The sequence below is a fragment of the Physcomitrium patens genome, chromosome 2, assembly GCF_059467195.1.
Source record: "Physcomitrium patens ecotype Gransden chromosome 2, ASM5946719v1, whole genome shotgun sequence".
NCBI classification, from domain to species: domain Eukaryota; kingdom Viridiplantae; phylum Streptophyta; class Bryopsida; order Funariales; family Funariaceae; genus Physcomitrium; species Physcomitrium patens.
This window is the reverse complement of record NC_143411.1, coordinates 938963-958099: the sequence shown is the minus strand read 5'-3', so window position 1 is coordinate 958099 and position 19137 is coordinate 938963.

The following is a 19137-nucleotide window of genomic DNA, read 5'->3' as shown; positions in this document are numbered from 1 at the left end:
TATATATATATATTTTTTTTTCTTATTTTTTATCTTTTAATTTTTAATTTAAAAATATGTAGAGATTGATTGCTATAAAGAAATAAAATTAAGTATGCACAATTTTAGATGAAGCGAACAGAACAATAAAAAGCCCCATAAATTAGTTTGCTTATACATGCACATCTAATCACATACTTCAATCATTCCTCACGTCGAAATAGTGCACGTAAAATTTTAATGTCATGTGGTTTGGAGAGGATGGCCAAATTTGTATTTTATGGCCCTTATCATGGTGGGAGCCAAGTAGCCAGCTCACCTAAATTGGATAATATTTTTAAGGTGAGAAAATTAAAACATGATAGCAGTAGCAATAGTTAGTTATATTATTACTTGAATTTACTGTAACTCTCAGAAGATGATTGGTTGGTGGATTTTACTCTCTTCTATGTAGCTCTATATGACCACCATGGTAATAAGTGAAAGTACCCAATCCCTTAGCCATTCCTCTAACTCTAATTTTAGTGCCATTTTCTAAAAAGCTATTAGTGTGAAATTTGATCCATCTCAGTTTAAAACTTACATGAGTTTCATTATGACTAAGCTCACAAGTTGTGAAGAATATTTACTTACTGTATTTTAATTTATTGATAGTGTTTTACAGTTATAGTAATAAGTGCCATTGTTTTTTTAATTTCTTTATTTAATTTTTAATTTTTAATTTTTTTCTCCAAGGATATAAATTAGTAACATGAATAAAGTATTAATAGATTATTTTAGAAATGTTTTAAGATAATCTCCATAATTTTGAAGAATTTTTAGATATTGTTTACAATATCTAACTACACATGATTTATACCATGTAGAAATTTGAAAAAATATTAATAAAAGGCATATGTCTTTTAAAGAAAATTAAAAAATTATAGCTAGTAAAAAATGATGACTTGAACATATGTGCAAAAGAGATGTGAAAGTGTGTGAAGTCATCCAAGTCAATGCTTCATAGCTTTCGCAAAAATTAGAAAATTTAGGATTGTGTTGATATTGAATATGCTAGTACATAGATGTGATCATCCTCTTCTTCAATACATGGTGTCATGAACATATGCATGTAAGTAAGTAATTACTTCTATAAATAGATAGAAGTAAGTAGAAGTAGATAAAAGTAATTTAATTCTATAATATCTTCTATGGAAGCTTTCTAGAAGCTTTATAGATGCTACTTAGACTTTATAGGTATCTTTAATTGACTTTTTGGGTTAGAAATGTGGTCAATAAGTTGGCCATGTGCCACACATGTTGTTAGCTTGAAGACCAAACTAACTATGTATCCCACACATAGAAAAACTTACCTTGTAAGTCAAGGCATGTGTTCTATAAAATCAACACACATTGGAGGTCCTATAGAACATCACTACGTAGCCCTTAGTTAGATAGTATATATAGAGACAAGAATGAAGCCCTCTTCACTCTTATCAACTCCTTTTTTGCTTCTAATCTAGTTTTAAGAGTCTCAAGTTTTCTTGTCTTTTGGCAATAAGCCTTTTCAGCTTCTTTTAATATACGTACTTTCTTATTTCTAATTTATCATTCTTTCTTTGACATGGATTTCATTAATTAATGTATCATCTTTTAGTTCATGTCCTTGACAGATTGATAAGATTACACTTATAGTATCAGAGCTTTGTCTTGTCTTGATTAAGAGTAGATTACCTCTTTTTTATGATAAGACATAAGCGTATTAGAAGTTGTGGATTATCCTCTTCTAAACTAATTTTATTTTTAGTATTTTTTTTATCCTCAAGTCATTTTTTTTACTTATCTTGAGTGGTATTAAATATTTTTTTGAATTTTATTATGTAAGAGCTTGTTGAAATGAAGAGTTCAATGGCATAAATGTAAAAACAATTGAGAAAATTAATGCTTGCGATGTATCAACTTAGCTTACCACCACAAGGATTAATAAGAATGGCAAGAAGTGAAGATATAGAGATGATTAGAGTTGCTTCAATATCTGTACCAAATCATGTTCTTCCACCTATAGTAGAACATCCTTCAAGTAATAGAAAACCAAGAATTACCCTGCTCCAGAAGTTAGATAGTACAAGATCCAAATTTTGAGGATTTATCAATTAAGTACAACTTATAATTGAACTTTAACCTCAAAGCTATCCAATTCCAGGATCACAAGTTAGATTCATTGGCACACTTCTTTTAAGTTCAGCACTAATGTGATTTTCATCTTTTCTTGAACGACAAGATCCAATATTAGATAAACTAGAGGCATTTTTGGTAGAATTTTGGTTCATGTATGGAAAACATGATGCAATTGGTGTTGTAACCAACAAGATTTGTATTTTGCAACAAGGCAATTGATTTGTAATGTTATATGCTTCATAATTTTGATAACTTGCAATTGATATGAAGTGGGATGATGCTACAATTATTAGCCAATTTCTCTATGGATTACAATATGAAGTAAAGAAATTGATGCTCAACTTACTTGAACCTCAAATATTGAGTCAAGCAATTGACTTTGCTTGAAAATGTGACACTCGACTTTTTGAATTTTGATCTAAGAGTCATACAAATGAACCTCAACGTTACTACAATTTGATGGCAACACCAACATCTCCTCAATATATACATTCAAAAATAGAGGATATGGAAATTGATATGATACATTTTAAACCTCTTATCAAACAAGAAAAGACTCATCGCCATCAAAAAGGATTGTGCTTATATTATAGAGAACCTAAACATACTGCTCAATATTATCTAAAGAAGCAACAAAATCACAAAATGAAGAGCACATCTATCAAAGAAGATAATGTGACAGAAAATGAATTTGTCTAGCTACAATAGGGACCATGGAACTGGAATCTTATACAATTTCTAATGAAAGTCCTATCCTTTCTTCAGAACCCTCTCCTTATTTTATGATAGATGTACATTTAGGACCTAATAATTATAAAGCCTCTACCTTAATAGATTCAAGAGCCTCACCTTGTTTCTTAGATGTAGAATTTGTTAAAAGTCATAAAATACTGTTAGTACAAAAAATCAAATGTGTTCATGTAGAAGTTATAGATGGTCGTCCGTTGTCTTTTGGAATTATTATTCATGAAATACTTTCTATAGATGTAGTAATAAATGGTCATAGTAGTTGCATAATGTTTAATATAATTAGATTTCTTTCTAATCCAGTCATTTTAGATTTATCATGGTTAAAAAAGTATAATCCTTACAAAGATTGGATTTCTTGTACTCTTGACTTTTCTAAAAGTATAATTAAGAGTAAAATTAATTTAGTAAAAAGTCATAATTCTAGTCCAATTAAACCTATGTTTGTAGATGCAAGAGCTTTTTTGTATGCTATAAAAAAAGGGTTACCTTGTATCATTTATGCCACACTTATTTCTAATGATGCAAAGTCTTCAAGTCGCATTTCCAACCAATATCAAGAATTTTAAGATGTATTTGAGAAGAAGAATATAGATACTCTTCCAGAATATCACTCCTATGGCTGTTCAATTGACCTTCAAGAAAGAATACAACTACCATTTAGACCAATTTATAGTTTATCACAAAATGAATTCACTGAACTCAAGGAATATATTGAAGAAAATCTGGCCAAGAATTTCATAGATTATTCCAAATCACAAGCAGGAGCTTCAATCTTATTTGTGAAGAAGAAAGATGGATCATTATGGATGTGTGCTGATTATTGAGGACTCAACAAGATTACCATGAAGAATAGGTACTTTCTACCTTTGATATCCGGACTTCTCGATCAATTGAATCAAATTAAGTTCTATACAAAAATAGATCTATGGAGAGTATACAATCTAGTACATATTAAAGAAGGAAATGAATAGAAGATTGCATTTTGAACTAGGTATGGGCATTTTGAATACAACGTCATACCTTTTGGATTTATAAATATATCAACAACTTTTCAATATTTAATGAATGATGTTTTTTGAAAGTTTTTGGACAATTTTGTTGTTTGTTATCTTGATGGTATGTTGATCTATTCTAAGAATACAAATGAACATGAACTTTATGTTCGTCATGTATTACAAAAATTAAAAGATGCGAGACTCTATGCCAAGATATAAAAGTGTGTATTCCATACTACTCAAGTCGACTTCTTAAGATACATCATTTCAAATAATAGACTTATGATAGATCCTAAGAAAGTTCAAATAATTATGAATTGGAAAATTTCAAAAATGATAAGAGATGTTCAATGCTTTTTGGACTTTGCCAACTATTATTAAATCTTCATCAAAGACTTCTCTCAAGTTGTAGCTCCACTCACACATTTGACTTGCAAAGATATTCTTGACTGGAGCAAAAGAGCTAAAGCATCTTTTGAAACTTTGAAGTCAGCCTTTATTTCTGTACCAATCTTATATTGCGTCAACTTTTTTAAGGTATTTTTATGGAAATAGATGCATCAAACTTTACTTTAGGTGTTGTATTATTATAAATAGAAGTAGATGATAAACTTCACCAAGCATCTTTTCATTTAAAAAAAATTTCAGCGGCTGAGATTAACTATGAAATCCACAATAAAGAGCTTCTTGCAATCGTGGATTCATTTCAAGAATGGCATCATCACCTAGAAGGCACTTCTAATTCAGTCATCGTATATATAGATCATAAGAATCTCAAGTATTTCATGTCGATACATGTTTTAAATTGTTGCCAAGCCCATTGGAGCATGTCCTTATCAAGATTTGATTTCAAGATCACATATCAACCTGGAAAACCAGAAGATTTGTCAGACGCACTTTCTAGACATTCTTATCTTGTACCAAAAGAAGGAGATGCATCTTTTGATCAATAAAGAATAATTTTCTTGAATCCAGAGCATTTTTGTCTTTGAGTAATGAAATCAATGTTGACTATTGATTTGACCCTAATGAAACAAATCCAATCAAGTATGTCTTCTGATCCTCTTATTTATAATATCAAAAATCTTTCTTCTAAATCTCAAGATACTTCTAAGTTTGAGTTCAAAAACAACCAACTCTATTTCAAAGGTTGATTATATATTCCAAAAGAAGTAGCATGATTATATTTTCGTATCATGTTTGAGCTCGATATGTAAAAACTAGATTAGAATTATTAAATCTATTATTTCTTAACTTATGTTTTCTTATTTAATAAAATATATAGAAAAATGATTGGAAATAAGAATTAATTATTTAATTAAGTATTAGATTAGAATAAATATTAATAAAAAAATATATATAAATGAGTGAATTCTATTAGCAATAAGTTTTGTAGTTGATAGATATTAAAAAATAAGTTTATACAAGGAAAAATTAGGATTTAGGATAATTAAAATTTTAAAGTATCTATTTAATGTAAAAATTTGTAGACATAATTTCAATAGGTCTATAAATAGGTTTTTAAAGTTTTATAGAAAAGTAAGTTATGGTTTGTGAAAAATAGAGATTTAAAGAAGGGGAAGAGGTCGAGCAGTAAGCTTATAGGAGAAAGAATTGAGGCTATGGACATAAAGCTGTGACTTGGGCTTGTGGAGATGGATGGATGATAGGGTGCTTAGGTGGCACCTAGAAGGTCCTGAGTTTGAATCTCCATGGATGCACATAGAGGAGAGATGGGAGAAGAATGTTCTCCAAAAATCCTTAATTAGTTTATTAAAGATATCTAGAGGATTGGCCCCACAATGCTTGCATTAGGAGATTATATTGGGTGACAAGGGCACTTGTTACCTATGGACGATGTCGTATTATATGTTTTTTTGCTCAAGAATGCATCGGGCACCTAGCTGTAGAAGGCGAGATTGTATTTCATAAGTAGCCAAGAAATTCTAATAGGTTTGTCCAAACGAGAAGAATATAATTTGAATTCTAATTCAATAGTGCTTAAAATACTCTTCTTAATAGTCTTAACTATACATAATCCCCAATTACCTTGTTACTTTCATATTTAAGCAATTTTGATTTTTCTTGTGAGCCCAATCCTAATCAGTGAGCTTTAAGAAGCTATAACATCCAATTTGACAGTCTACTTGATGTCAAATTTTGCATGAAATTTTAAATATAAGTCTTCTATATGCCCAAGAATTTTCAGCCCAATTCAACTTATAGATTGTGAGAAAACCTCCAAAAATTGCACTAATGTCACTCGGCCGCTAACTTGAAAAGTAAAGCAGAAATCCCAGCAATGATTTTTCCTTTTCCAACCGTTAACTTTGTCTCAAAATTGGTGTGTAGCTTGATCTTCAAGTCCTTCAACACCATGCCAATTTTCACCTTAATCCGACAAATAGATCTTCAGATATCTTAGAAACCCTAGCCAACCTCAAACTGCCACCTTCTGAAATCTTCTTGTGCTAAAAACAAGATATCTCTAAACCACACCGTTAGATGATCATGAAATTTTGTATAAACTTAGTACACCCAATAATACAAATAATATCAAATTTTCAACCATAGATGTGACACGAATTGCACAAACTAACCAAAATTGCTAGTCCTAATTATATTATACAAAACCCAAATCACTGATACAAACCCTGACTTTGAAAAAAAAATTCTAAGTCCTCAAAAACCTTCTTCCAACAATTCTTACGTCTTTGGAAAGAAATTCAATCTAGCTCTCAAACCCTAACCTTTGAACTTCGAATAAAACCCTATTTTACCGTAGGCCGTTGTTTTAGTGGCCAGAGGTCTGATTTCGACCCTATCTCACAAACGGTCGACCCCCGAGTATTAATCTATCCTATCTTAAGGATTTTTTAGCCCAACCCTACTTTAAACTTTATTCTAGTACCAACTATACTAATTATTTACCTCTTCTAACCTGATTTCATCAATTTATGGTCCTTCTAAGGTAAAAGAAGAGTTTCTACAACCTAGAAGGTAAAATTACTAATCTTCAACCTACTAATTATTAAGATAAGAAAATAATCTAAGAGGCTTTTATAAAAGCCGTATTTAGATACTTCAAGTTATAATTGAACTAAGATAATTAGATATTAATTAAAAATTCAATTTTGATTATAATTTCATGATATAGTTGTATTACATCACAATAGCAAGAGCAAGGAATTTTCTTTAATAGTAGCATGATGTGTGATGCTTATGCCTTCTATATATTCATCTTTCAAATAGATTGGTATATAGCTTCCTCTAAAAAGGAAGAAGCTACAAGTTGGTAGTGGCTTAAAGTACGAAGGTATCAATTCTCTAGAATCCTCAACCCTATATATATATATATATATATATATATTTAAAATATATACATATTCAAAAAAAATATAAATATATATATATAGAAAAAGAATTAAGATTTTAGGATTTGGGAGTAAGGTTTAGGGTTTAAAGTTTGAGAGTAGGATTTAGGATTTAGGGTTTCGAAGTAGGATTTAGGATTTAGGATTGAGAGGTAGATTTTAGGGTTAGAAATTTTGGAGAAAAAAAGGCAACCATCTTAAGAGAGAGATATAAGGACTCTTCAAGGGAGTTTTGGTTCTCTTATATTTTGTTTTATTTTTGTTTTACAAATTTTTAAAGAAAGAAACTTCTTCATATAAGAGCAAGTGAATTCAAAAAAGATTAGAAGATTTGAAGGATGAAACATCACCAAATTCCTTGGGATCTACGTATGTGAGATAGAAGTACATCAAGTTCTAGAGGTAAAGATGATCTCTGCTTTTGATCTTGCTGTTGTTCCCAAGATTAGAGAAAGAGTGAAAGAGTTGCATAAAGACTCCATTTCTTAGAACAAATTTATAGAACGACTCAAAGATGAATTTTTTGAAGAAGATTCAAAAAGAATGATCAAGAGGTCATTTTTAGAATAAATTGAACAAAGGCTTGCATGTCAAATGGGCCCAAGTGAGTTAATTAAGGATTTTGAGAAGAAATTCAGTCTATTACTAAGGTGTGAAAGGCAATTACTGGATATAAGAAAAACTAAGTTATTTTTGGAAGATGATGACTTTGGAAAAAAATTACTCTTTCATTTAGCAGATAAAGCATCCAAGAATGGCTTTACTAACGATTGGAGAAAGATGAAGGAAGAAATTGGACTTTTGACTAAGCAATAAAAACTCAAGACTTAGAATTATCTGGCACAAGTAGATCTAGTGCTTATTGTCCAAACTTCCTCATCAATTCAAAAGATGAGTAATATTATTCATAATCAAGCATTGGAAGAATTAATCAAAGGTATGAAAGATTTGAAGGTGGAAATGAGAGAATTAAAAAGATCTCAAAAACCTAGTCCATTAAATGTTCCAGAGGAGCTTGATGTATGTAGTGTGATAGTCCAAGCTACAAGCGGGGTGAATGAGATAATTATAAAGCAACAATCAGAGAAAGTATTGTTTATTCCAAAGAAAGAAGCATAAGACTTTCAAGCTCTGATGAACCTCTTAGGACCAACTTTAGAAGAAGAGGTATGAAGAAATTGGTGGAAGAATAAATTAATAAGAGTAGTATTATATCTAAAAAAAGAACAGAGTCTTATTCTATTAAAGTGGAATAAAAAGAAGTAAAGGTTATAGATTCCTCTATATTAGATGCTATGAAAAGAGGAGTTGATGTTATTAGAAGAATGACTGGGTGGGAAGATCCGGTTGATGTTTTGAGCATTAGACCTGTTTTAGGAGAAGATCAATAAATTGCTGGTTTGTATGGTATTGCAATTGAAGAAAAGAAAAGTAGAACTATTCAACAAGAAAATTCTATTGAATTTCCAAACAAAAAAAGAGTACTAGTGAAGAGGAAAGAAAATAAAAAAGATGCATCAGAGAAGGTCAAAGGTAAAAATCGTCCTTACAAACTTCAATCTGATATTAAAACATCTACTAACATCAAGACTATTTTGGAAGAGAAAATTTTCGATGCCAAAATTGAGTTTACCTTGAGGGAAGCTCTTGGTATAGCAAAAAAGGATTTCCATGAATTGATCATTGATGTAATAAAAAAAAAGAAACAAATAACAGTCGAGGCTATTATAATTGAAGCATTAGATACTCGGATGACTCAAGATGAAGAAGGAGAGATAAGACATGTATTTGCCTAATCTGCAATACCAAAAGTAAGGAGAGAAGAAAATTTAAAAAATTAGACTTTGATCAATAATAATATCTTTATGGAAGTACATCAAGCAGAAAAAACTCTAATTATAAATTATATTAAGTACAATGATCAAGAAGAAGATGGAGTGAGTTATTCAAATTCTTATTAGGCTAGAGCAACCATGAAGATACAAATGAAGCTTGGCAATTTAAATGATCTAATATTGGCATTGGTTGATCATGGATCAGAAATTAACATCATGTCAAGGAAAGTGTATAAAAAGGATAAGTGGCCAATAGACATGAATCATGGATGGATGATTAGAGCAGCAAATAACCAATAAAGAGATCTTTATAGAGCTTGCTCAACTATAAAAACAAGAATTGGAGATATAGAGGTAGAGTAAAAAAATTTTGTACAAAATTCAGCTATATATCCGGTAATTCTTGATCAATCTTATATCACTGTTGCAAAAATGGAAACTAGAGTTTTAGATGATGGTTCCCATTATGCTAGGATTCGTAATTGTGATGGAAAGAAGGCAATACAATTCCTTATAATTAAGCCTATTTACGAGAAGTATTGAGATTAATTAAAGGAAGTACCTTTGGAACCCAAAGATAGATTTTTGGATTTCTAGAGACCACCATTGTAAAAAAGAGATATAAGGATGCAGACGAAAATTATGCCAACCCTAGTATAAATATTTTGAATAATATATTTTTAGATTTGAATGAAAGTAGGTTTATGAGTTTTAGAAAAATTAAAGATTTGAATTTAGTATATAGAAGAAGGATGAAAAAATAAGAAAAAAACTTTAAAAATATAGATTTGATTTCAAAAGAAGAAGCTATAGATGGAATAATAAAAGAGGTAGGTTTAGAATATGATTTGATGCTAGTTTTGGAAAGCATAACAAGAAGCAAAGAAGAAGAAATATGGATAAATTTGTATTCAAGAGAAGCTTATAAAGAATTGAAGGAGGTAATAGAAAGTATGGATGATGGTGCTAGCTATGGGCTAAAACATGAGGCTATAGTTCAAACAAAGTATAAGACTATGGCTAAGAAGGTTAAGTTGGTAGCTACTCAATTACCACCTGATATAATGAAACATATCAAGCAAGTACTTAAAGAGTCAAGATTAAGGAAGAAGCAAAAGATTAGACATCAATTCACTAAAGAGTCATTGTCTAAACTAAAGATTGGAGGGAGTAAATTTTTAACAATATCAGAAAGAAAGATGTTTTAAAAAATGCTTATTAGACATAGTAAAGCATTTGCCTTGACTTCTAATGAGATAGGTTGTGTGGATCCTAGTATTATTGTATCAATGGTGATTTTCATTGTGCCACATGTTCCATGGAATTTGAAGCCTATTCCAGTTCTAAGAGCTTTACTTCCTAAATTAATAGAATTATTGAAAGAAAAGGTAAAGATGGGAATACTGGAACCTTCAATTGCTCCCTATTCAAATAGATGGTTCACAGTGCGTAAGAAATCAAAAGCATTGAGATTCATTCAAGATATGCAACTAGCAAATAATATAACTATTAGAAATATGGAATCAGGACCGGTTATAGATGAAGTAGTAAAATAATTTGCTGATCATGCTATCTATTCTATTGGAGACTTATATTCATGATATCATCAATTCTAATTAGCGGAAGAAAGTAGGGATCTTACAATCATGAAAACTCCATTGGATTTGATGAAGATGTGTACCTTACCTCAAGGTGCAACCAAGTTAGTGGCTCATATATAAAATACAATGAATCATATATTGAAAGAATTTGTACCAGAGAAGACCATTCCATATTTAGATGATATACCAATGAAAGGTTGCAAGTATGAAGAAAGAGATGAAACTATTGATGCAAATGGTTGTAGAATATTTATTAAGAAACATATTGAAGATGTGGCTCAAATATTGGAGAAGCTTCAATCAATAAACTTGATATTATCTTTGGAAAAATCAAGTTTTGGAGTCATAGAAATTCTAGTAGTAGAGCATATGTGTGGAAAATATGGTAGGAAACCAAATTTGGATAAGATTAATGCTATATCCTAAATAATAACATGCAATAGTATTACTGAAATTAGAAGATTTTTGAGTGTATGTATGTTTTATCATATTTGGGTGCCTCATTTTGTCCACATTTCAGAACCACTATACAAATTATTAAATAAAGGTAAAAAAAATATTTGGAAGGAGGAATATGAAGAAGCTATGGAAAATTTGAAAAAGATTCTAACTTCACCACCTCTTCTTAAATAAGTGGATTATCAATGTGGAAGGTCGATAGTAGTAATAGTGGATACTAGTCCAATAGCAATTGGATGGGCTATTGGGCAAAATGATCAAAAAGAGAAGAGATTTGTTATAAGATTTAGAGCCAAAATTCTTACGGATAGAAAAAGAGCATATCTACAAGTTAAAGGTAAACTTTGGGGAGCACTTACGATTTTAAAGGTTGGGAGAAATTACTTGATTAGAGCTAGTGTGGTTTTAGAAATTAATTTTCTATCTTTACTTTATATGATAAGTAATTGTTCTACCTTGGATATTGCTATGTTAAGATGGATAGCTTATATTCAAATATTAAATCTGATTTTGAAGCACATCACTAGCAAAGATAATTTGGTAGCAGATATGTTATCTAAAGCTAGATATATTAGTGAAGAAGAGATGATGGCTCATGAAGATGGACAAGATGGAGATAAAAAGACCTATGGATATTCATTTTCTATCAAAGAAGTGAGTTGCAATGAAAAGATTGAAGTCTTCAAATAAGATCTATATGAAGGGAGGCTTAAAAATATTGGAATTTATTTAAGTACAATAAAGAAGCAAGAAGGTTGGTTGAATAAGTTTTTTAAGGATATTTGATATCAATGATATGACTATCTTCTCAAAGATGGATTTTTGTAGAAGAGACTAAAGAGAGGTGATATATTTCCATTACGGATGGTAGGAGATCCAATGACTAAAAACAAGGTTCTAGAGGAATTTCATGACATACTTTGGACTGGTCATAGAGGAATTTGGACAACTTATATCAAAATTAAGGAGATGTATTGGTGGAAAGGACTATTCAAAGATGTAGAAGACTTTGTGGGCTCTTGTATAGATTACCAAATACAATCCAAGATTAAATATAGGGATGGACTTCGACCTACTTATCTACCTTCTATTCATTTTCAATGGGTGATTGATTTAGTAGCTATGCCATTTAGACTTTGGAGCATGAAATATTTGATTTTAGCAAAAGAAGAATTATTAGATTTTGTTAAAAAAAGGACTTTAAGAACCAAGTCTATAGAAAGAGTATGCCAATTTATATTGGAAGACATTTTTAGCCAATACATGAGCATTAGAAGGATGAAAGCAGATAGAGGAGAATTAGATGCAATAGAAGTAAGAAAATTCTTTAAAAGATATGGAGTTCAATTGAAATTAACTACTTCTTATAATCCGGAAGCAAATAATAAAAGTGAAAGAGGTCATCTTCCTATCATTAACGCATCAGTGAAAGCTTATAAAAGTAAGTCAATGCAATGGCCAAAATTACTTTTATTTGTATTATAGGCTGATACGACTACTCATAGTACAGTAACAAGTTACATGCCCATTGAATTGATGCTAGGACAAAAATCAATTATATTAGCTCAAGAATCTTATCCTACATGGATTTTTTTATCTTCAAAAAATAGAATTGATAGAAAAATCCTATTGGAACTGTGAATTTAATAATTAAGGAGGTTACTAGAAGATTTAGAAGCAACAATAGAGAAGTTAAAAGCAGCTCGATTAAAAAATAAAGAAAGATTTAATAAGACACATTGATTAAGTCCTAAATCCATAGAAGTTGGAAATTGGATTTTAATTTATGATAGTAACTTGATCCATCAACATAGCACAGCCAAGAAGTTTGAAAAGAAGTAGTTTAGACCTTATGTGGTAACTATAGTTACTTATTCTTTAGACCTTATGTGATAACTATAGTCCATGATAATTATTCCATCTAATTCACTTATTCTTTACGTGAATTAGATGGAATAATTATCAAAAATCCAATGGCAGGCAAGAGAGTGAAGGTCTTTAAGCAAAGAAATACAAGAATCAACAAAAAAGATATTATTGGCTCTATACAACAGCAAAAAGAGGGAGATCAAGAAGATGAAGAATTCAAGGCAATCTTAACAAAGTTTGAAGGAAGTGAAGAGGATTAATAGCACATTCCAGAGGATGTGCAAGATTGGAAGGGGTGTGGATGTCGTATCATGTTTGAGCACAATATATAAAAATTAGATAAGAATTATTAAATCTATTAATTTTTAACTTATGTTTTCTTATTTAATAAAATATATAGAAAAATGATTAGAAATAAGAATTAATTATTTAATTAAGTATTAGATTAGAATAAATATTAATAAAAAAATATATATAAATGAGTGAATTCTATTAGAAATAAGTATTATAGTTGATAAAAATTAAAAAATAAGTTTATATAAGGAGAGATTAGGATTTAGGATAATTAAAATTTTAAAATATCTATTTAATGTAAAAATTTGAGGATATAATTTTAATAGGTCTATAAATAGGTTTATAAATTTTAATAGAAAAATAAATTATGGTTTGTGAAAAATAGAGATTTAAAGAAGAAGAAGAGGTAGGGCAACAAGCTTATAGGGAAAAGAATTGAAGCTATGGATATAAAGTTGTGACTTGGGCTTGTGGAGATGGATGCATGATAGGATGTTTAGGTGGTACCTAGGAGGTCATAAGATCGAATCCCCGTGGTGGCACATAGAAGGGAGATGGGAGAAGAATGTTCTCCAAAAATCCTCAATTAATTTATTGAAGATATCTAGAGGGTTGATCCCACAATGCTTCTATTAGGGGATTATGTTGGGTGACAAGGACACTTGTCACCTATGGACAAGAGTGAAGAATCTCCTTTAATAATAGCATGATGTGTGATACTTATACCTTTTATATATTCATCTTCCTGATAGATTGGTATATAGCTTCCTCTAAAAAAGAAGAAGCTACAAGTTGGTAGTACCTTAAAGTGCAATGGCATCAATTCTTTGGAATCCTTAATCCTATATTTTTTTTATTTTTTTTCTTTCAAGACATATACATATTCAAAAAATATATATAAATATATATATATATATATATATATATATATATATATATATATAAGGAATTAAGGTTTAGGATTTGGCAGTAGGATTTAGAGTTTAAAGTTTGGGAGTAGGATTTAAGATTTAGGGTTTGGAAGTAGAATTTAGGATTTAGGATTTAGAGTTTGAAAATAGAGTTTAGGATTTAGGATTAAGAGGTAGGTTTTAGGATTAGAAAATCTGGAAAAAGAGAGGCAACCATCTTAGGAGAGAGATATAAGGACTCTTCAAGGGAGTTTTGATTCTCTTGTATTTTGTTTTGTTTTTTTTTTTACAAATTCTAAAAGAAAGGGATTTCTCGATATGAGAGCAAGTGAATTCAAAAAGGATTTATGTTTTATAGAGTGTTATGAATGTTCTAGAATTACAATATAGTAAAGCAATCAATAGCACTAAGAAGCCTAGTATTTTCTCAAGGCAAACTCTCTCTCTCTACGACAATGTATTTTCCAAGTATGTTATTGCATGACGTGATTTGCTATCTGAGAATACATTGGATATCTAGCTATAGAGAGTTTATCTTAAACCTTTATATGAATCTTGTCTTAGCTTCCAAAACTCCTTTATTTTGCATAAAACTCAAAATATAACAAAATCCCTTCAAAACATATTTTTATTCAAAGGATTTTTTTTTTTTGAACTTTAGAAATTCATATCTCTTGATTTGACTATTTAATTTGTCTTAAGTTTACAAGATACGTAAAATTCATCCTTAACTTTTATCACAAAAAAAAATCAATTGTAAATTCACTCCCAATCTTCTAACATCTAAGAAATCCTACTAGACGCTCTAAACCCTAATTTACAAGCACCTAAGCACTATTTTCTTAATATCTCAAGAATCCAATACTCAAATATCATAAAACTTATATAAAAAGTTTACTAACATGATATTACACATTTCTTGAAATTTTGAGCAAAATCCTTTTCAAATTGCTTAAGATATAGCTCAAGACACAACCACTAGTAAATCAGGTCACTTACTACCCTTTGATTGCATGTGCTGACTTCAAAATTCAATAACTCCTTTATTTCAACTTGGAATCTAGTAAGCAATATGTAAAAAATGTAGTTGCAAAAGTACTCTCTCCAATCGCAGTTGCCGATCCTCAATTGCCATCCGTACTCGTGCATTATGCCAGAAAGAGTGACAGTAGCTCCCAAATCAACACCTTAACTTTGAGTGCTTATATCTCCTTCATATAAACTCCAAATCATACAAAATTTGCACCAAAACCATAGCTAGAAATCTAAAATTGCTGACCCTATCCTTCAAAGCTCGAATGTCCCAAAAAACTAACCCTAATTTCTAATATGGCCTCGAGTAGCCTCCTCAAAGTCCATTGGTCATGATTTTTGACCAATAGGAATGGAGATTTTCATCATCCATCTCCATTCATTTATATTGGTGCCCTAATTACTCCCTTTGCTACCAAAATCCTTCTTCAATCCTTTTTCTTATAAGATTTACATAATTTATGCTCTAAACATCAAATAAAAGAACCAAACTAAGTTTTCAAAGGTCACCAATATCTAACAGAGGTGGCTCTTAATATTTAGAAGTTACTATCAATCAAAACCAATCTTAAAAGCCACTATCAAAAGAAATTAATGTTATACAAATTCTATAGTAATCTTTTTAAACAACCTCTTGTCAAGGTAATAATCAAATTATATTCTAAAATTAACTAAATCTACTAACATGGCTCTCACCATGTTACTTAAATAAATTATATATTAAGTACATAATTATATTTTCATATAGTAGCCAAACCACAACACGACATCCACCCCCTCTAAACCTAAGCATCCTTTGGTATGCACCAAAAAGAACCAAAGTTGGGATTGGTGTTATATCATCTTTCCAATATTGTCTTTTTTTGATCCATGTCTTCCACTTCTTCATTTGTTAAGTAATATATGTCTTCTCTAATATCTTCACGAATTCCTTGTTGCCTCAATTAATGCCACATATTAATTTTATCCTTATATTTCTAGCTTATTTCTTCCAAAATCTTTCAAATATGTTTCCATATATATATATATATATATATATATATACTTGCTATTTAAGCATCTTTATCAAGCACATCTACTCTTTTTAGGTCTTTTTCAGATTTTTGCATACTTCTTTGCTCTCATTTTTGTAAGCCATTAAGCGGTGTATATACAAAAAATTTATTCTTAGATAATTTTACAACACCTATATGAAAGATATTATTCTTTCCATGCAAGAATATTTTCTTTGATGTACCACTATATTTCCACTCTATAGTGATATCCTGTAAAATTTTTTAAAATTTTCTAATAATCCTTGGTGATAAATCACTCCGTAGATAATCTTGATTGCGCTTATAGTTTATAAGTGTTGTTAGAAATTGCACTACTCTTTTTCCATCTTGACTTTTAATATGGGCACATGCTGATCCATCATCCAAAACCTTGTTCTCCATCCTCACAATTGTAATATATGGTTGACCAAGAATCACTAGGTATGAAGTAGTGTCTTGAACAAAATAAATTTGTTCTATGGTCACATCTCCAATTTTTACCTCTACAATGGAGTAAGCACCATAAAGATCTCTTCATGTATTATTTGTTGCCCAAATCATCCAACCATGGTTAATATCAATGCACCACTTTTCATATTTGTAGAATTCTTTTGATATAATATTAATTTCACATCCATGGTCAATCAGAGCAATTACTGGTTCTACCAAGTCTTCCATTTTTATTAAAGTCTTTGTGGTGGCTCTGGCCCAATGTCCCTTAGTGTAGTGTCCAAGGTCATTATCATCATCTTTGTATTCATCTAAATCAAATTATACCTTTTTATTGATACAACATTTTACCAATTCATATTTTTCTTTTTCAGTCAAGATTGTATTCAAAGCATTAGATACAGCAGATTCTCCTGTCAACTACCTCTTTTGTTTAATGGTCTCAATGATGACTTCATAAAATTCCCTCTTTACAATGCCTAAAATTTCTTGTAGAGTAAATTCAATTTTGGTATTCAATATTCTTTCTTCTAACACTCCTTTCAAATCTATGGCTGCCTCAATATCTGATTGTAGCTTATAAGTAACATGCTTACTCTTTTCTTTGTCTTTATCAACTTCCATCCTTTCTTCCCATTTCTCTTTTGGCAGTGGTGCTTTTTCAAGATGTGATGTGGATGGCTCAGCCTTGGATGGTCTATTAGCTTGTGATATAGATATTTCTTTATTTTGTATTGTTTCTGCATCTTTTGGGATCTCCTCTTGTTGATTGGTTCTTCAAAATTTTCTTCTATCTCATTTCTTCCCCTTTTTACCTCTACTAAAGCTTCATATTCGGATTTTGCCAAATAAGCATGTACAGACATAGTATCTATAGGGTCATTCCATCCTATGGCATTTTTAATTATTGTGGTTGTATTAAGTAATTCCTGCCTTGTTATTTTTCTTTTATTCATGCTGATAATAGCATAATTCTATAGATCCCTTGTATTTACATGCTTATCAAAAACATCCTCCTTCTTCCTTACAATGTCAATGCCATAAGTAATAACCTCTCTTGATGCTATAGCCTATTGAGATAAATGCTCTTCCAAAACCTTCTTCATCTCTCCTTTTCCAAAATTGGTTTTGAGAAACTCACCTGTATCTCACAATGTAATTTTTCCATCTTTCCATAAAATTACTTCTTATTGCAGAATATTAGTAAAATCTCTACACTGCCTTTGAAGATACTCCATACTATCGCACCAAATACATCTTTGTATATATCTTGGCTTTGATACAGATTTACTCTCAGGTAATCCTTCTTTCTCTTCTAGCTTTACTAGTTTGATTTGTAAGTCTTTCATTCTTTTTATAAATTCATCAATTACATCTTTCTGTAGTGCAACTGTAGACATAGGAATTGAAATAGTACTTATTGATATAACAGGTTTTGGCAATTATCTACGAGATATTGTAGTTGGTAGAAATCTAGTCTCTTGTCTTACTACCACCTTACCCCTCTGGTACTCTCTTTTAGCAAGTATGTCCATAACTTCAGAGACTTTTTTTTAATCAATATTAAGTTCATTATCCTCTGTATTATCCTCCAATAGTAATTCCAACTCTCTTTGTAAATTATTGCGAACTGATTGAAAAATTACTTCACCTTATTATTTTTAAGTGTAAACGTTTTCACTCGAGATAATTGAAAAAATTGTCTTTCAAATTCTTAGAATAACTCTATTGTAATCAACCCCTTGTTGGATTTATTGATCCATTCCATAAATGATTTTCTTGTCACCATTTCTGCATCTTCCAAAGAATACTCTTCTTTTAGCTGAAGGATAAAATCCTCCCATTTTTTTCCATGAGTTTGAATAATCCCCATTCTATACTCACAAAGCACTAGTACAACTCCAAGCTCAAATGTTAGGATTATATCTTTCTCTGACACTTTATTGAGCTCCATCTTTGAAGAATAATACTTAAGATACTTGAAAATATTTCTTCTATCAAATTGATCCAATAAACCAACAATAGATTGCAAGGCTTTAATAGCCATTACTTCATTGCGTTCCATTACTTGATGTTGTTGAATAAAAAGTACAAATGCTTGAAACATTTGAATTGTAGTAGGATCAAGTTGAAATAGAGATATTCGAGTACAATTCCTACTACTACTTCCTTGCCTCCCTTCCATAATAGAAAGCCAAAAATATTTCATCAAAACTCTCTACCCCAGAAATTTTCACGTCGGGTTCAGAAGGTTTGTCGTATGGCATAATTTGCTATCTAGAAATATACTGGATATCTAGTTGAAAAGAGTGTGGCTTAAACCATTATATGAATCTTGTCTCAGCTTCCAAAACTCCTTTATTTTGCATAAAACTCAAAATATAACAAAATCCCTTC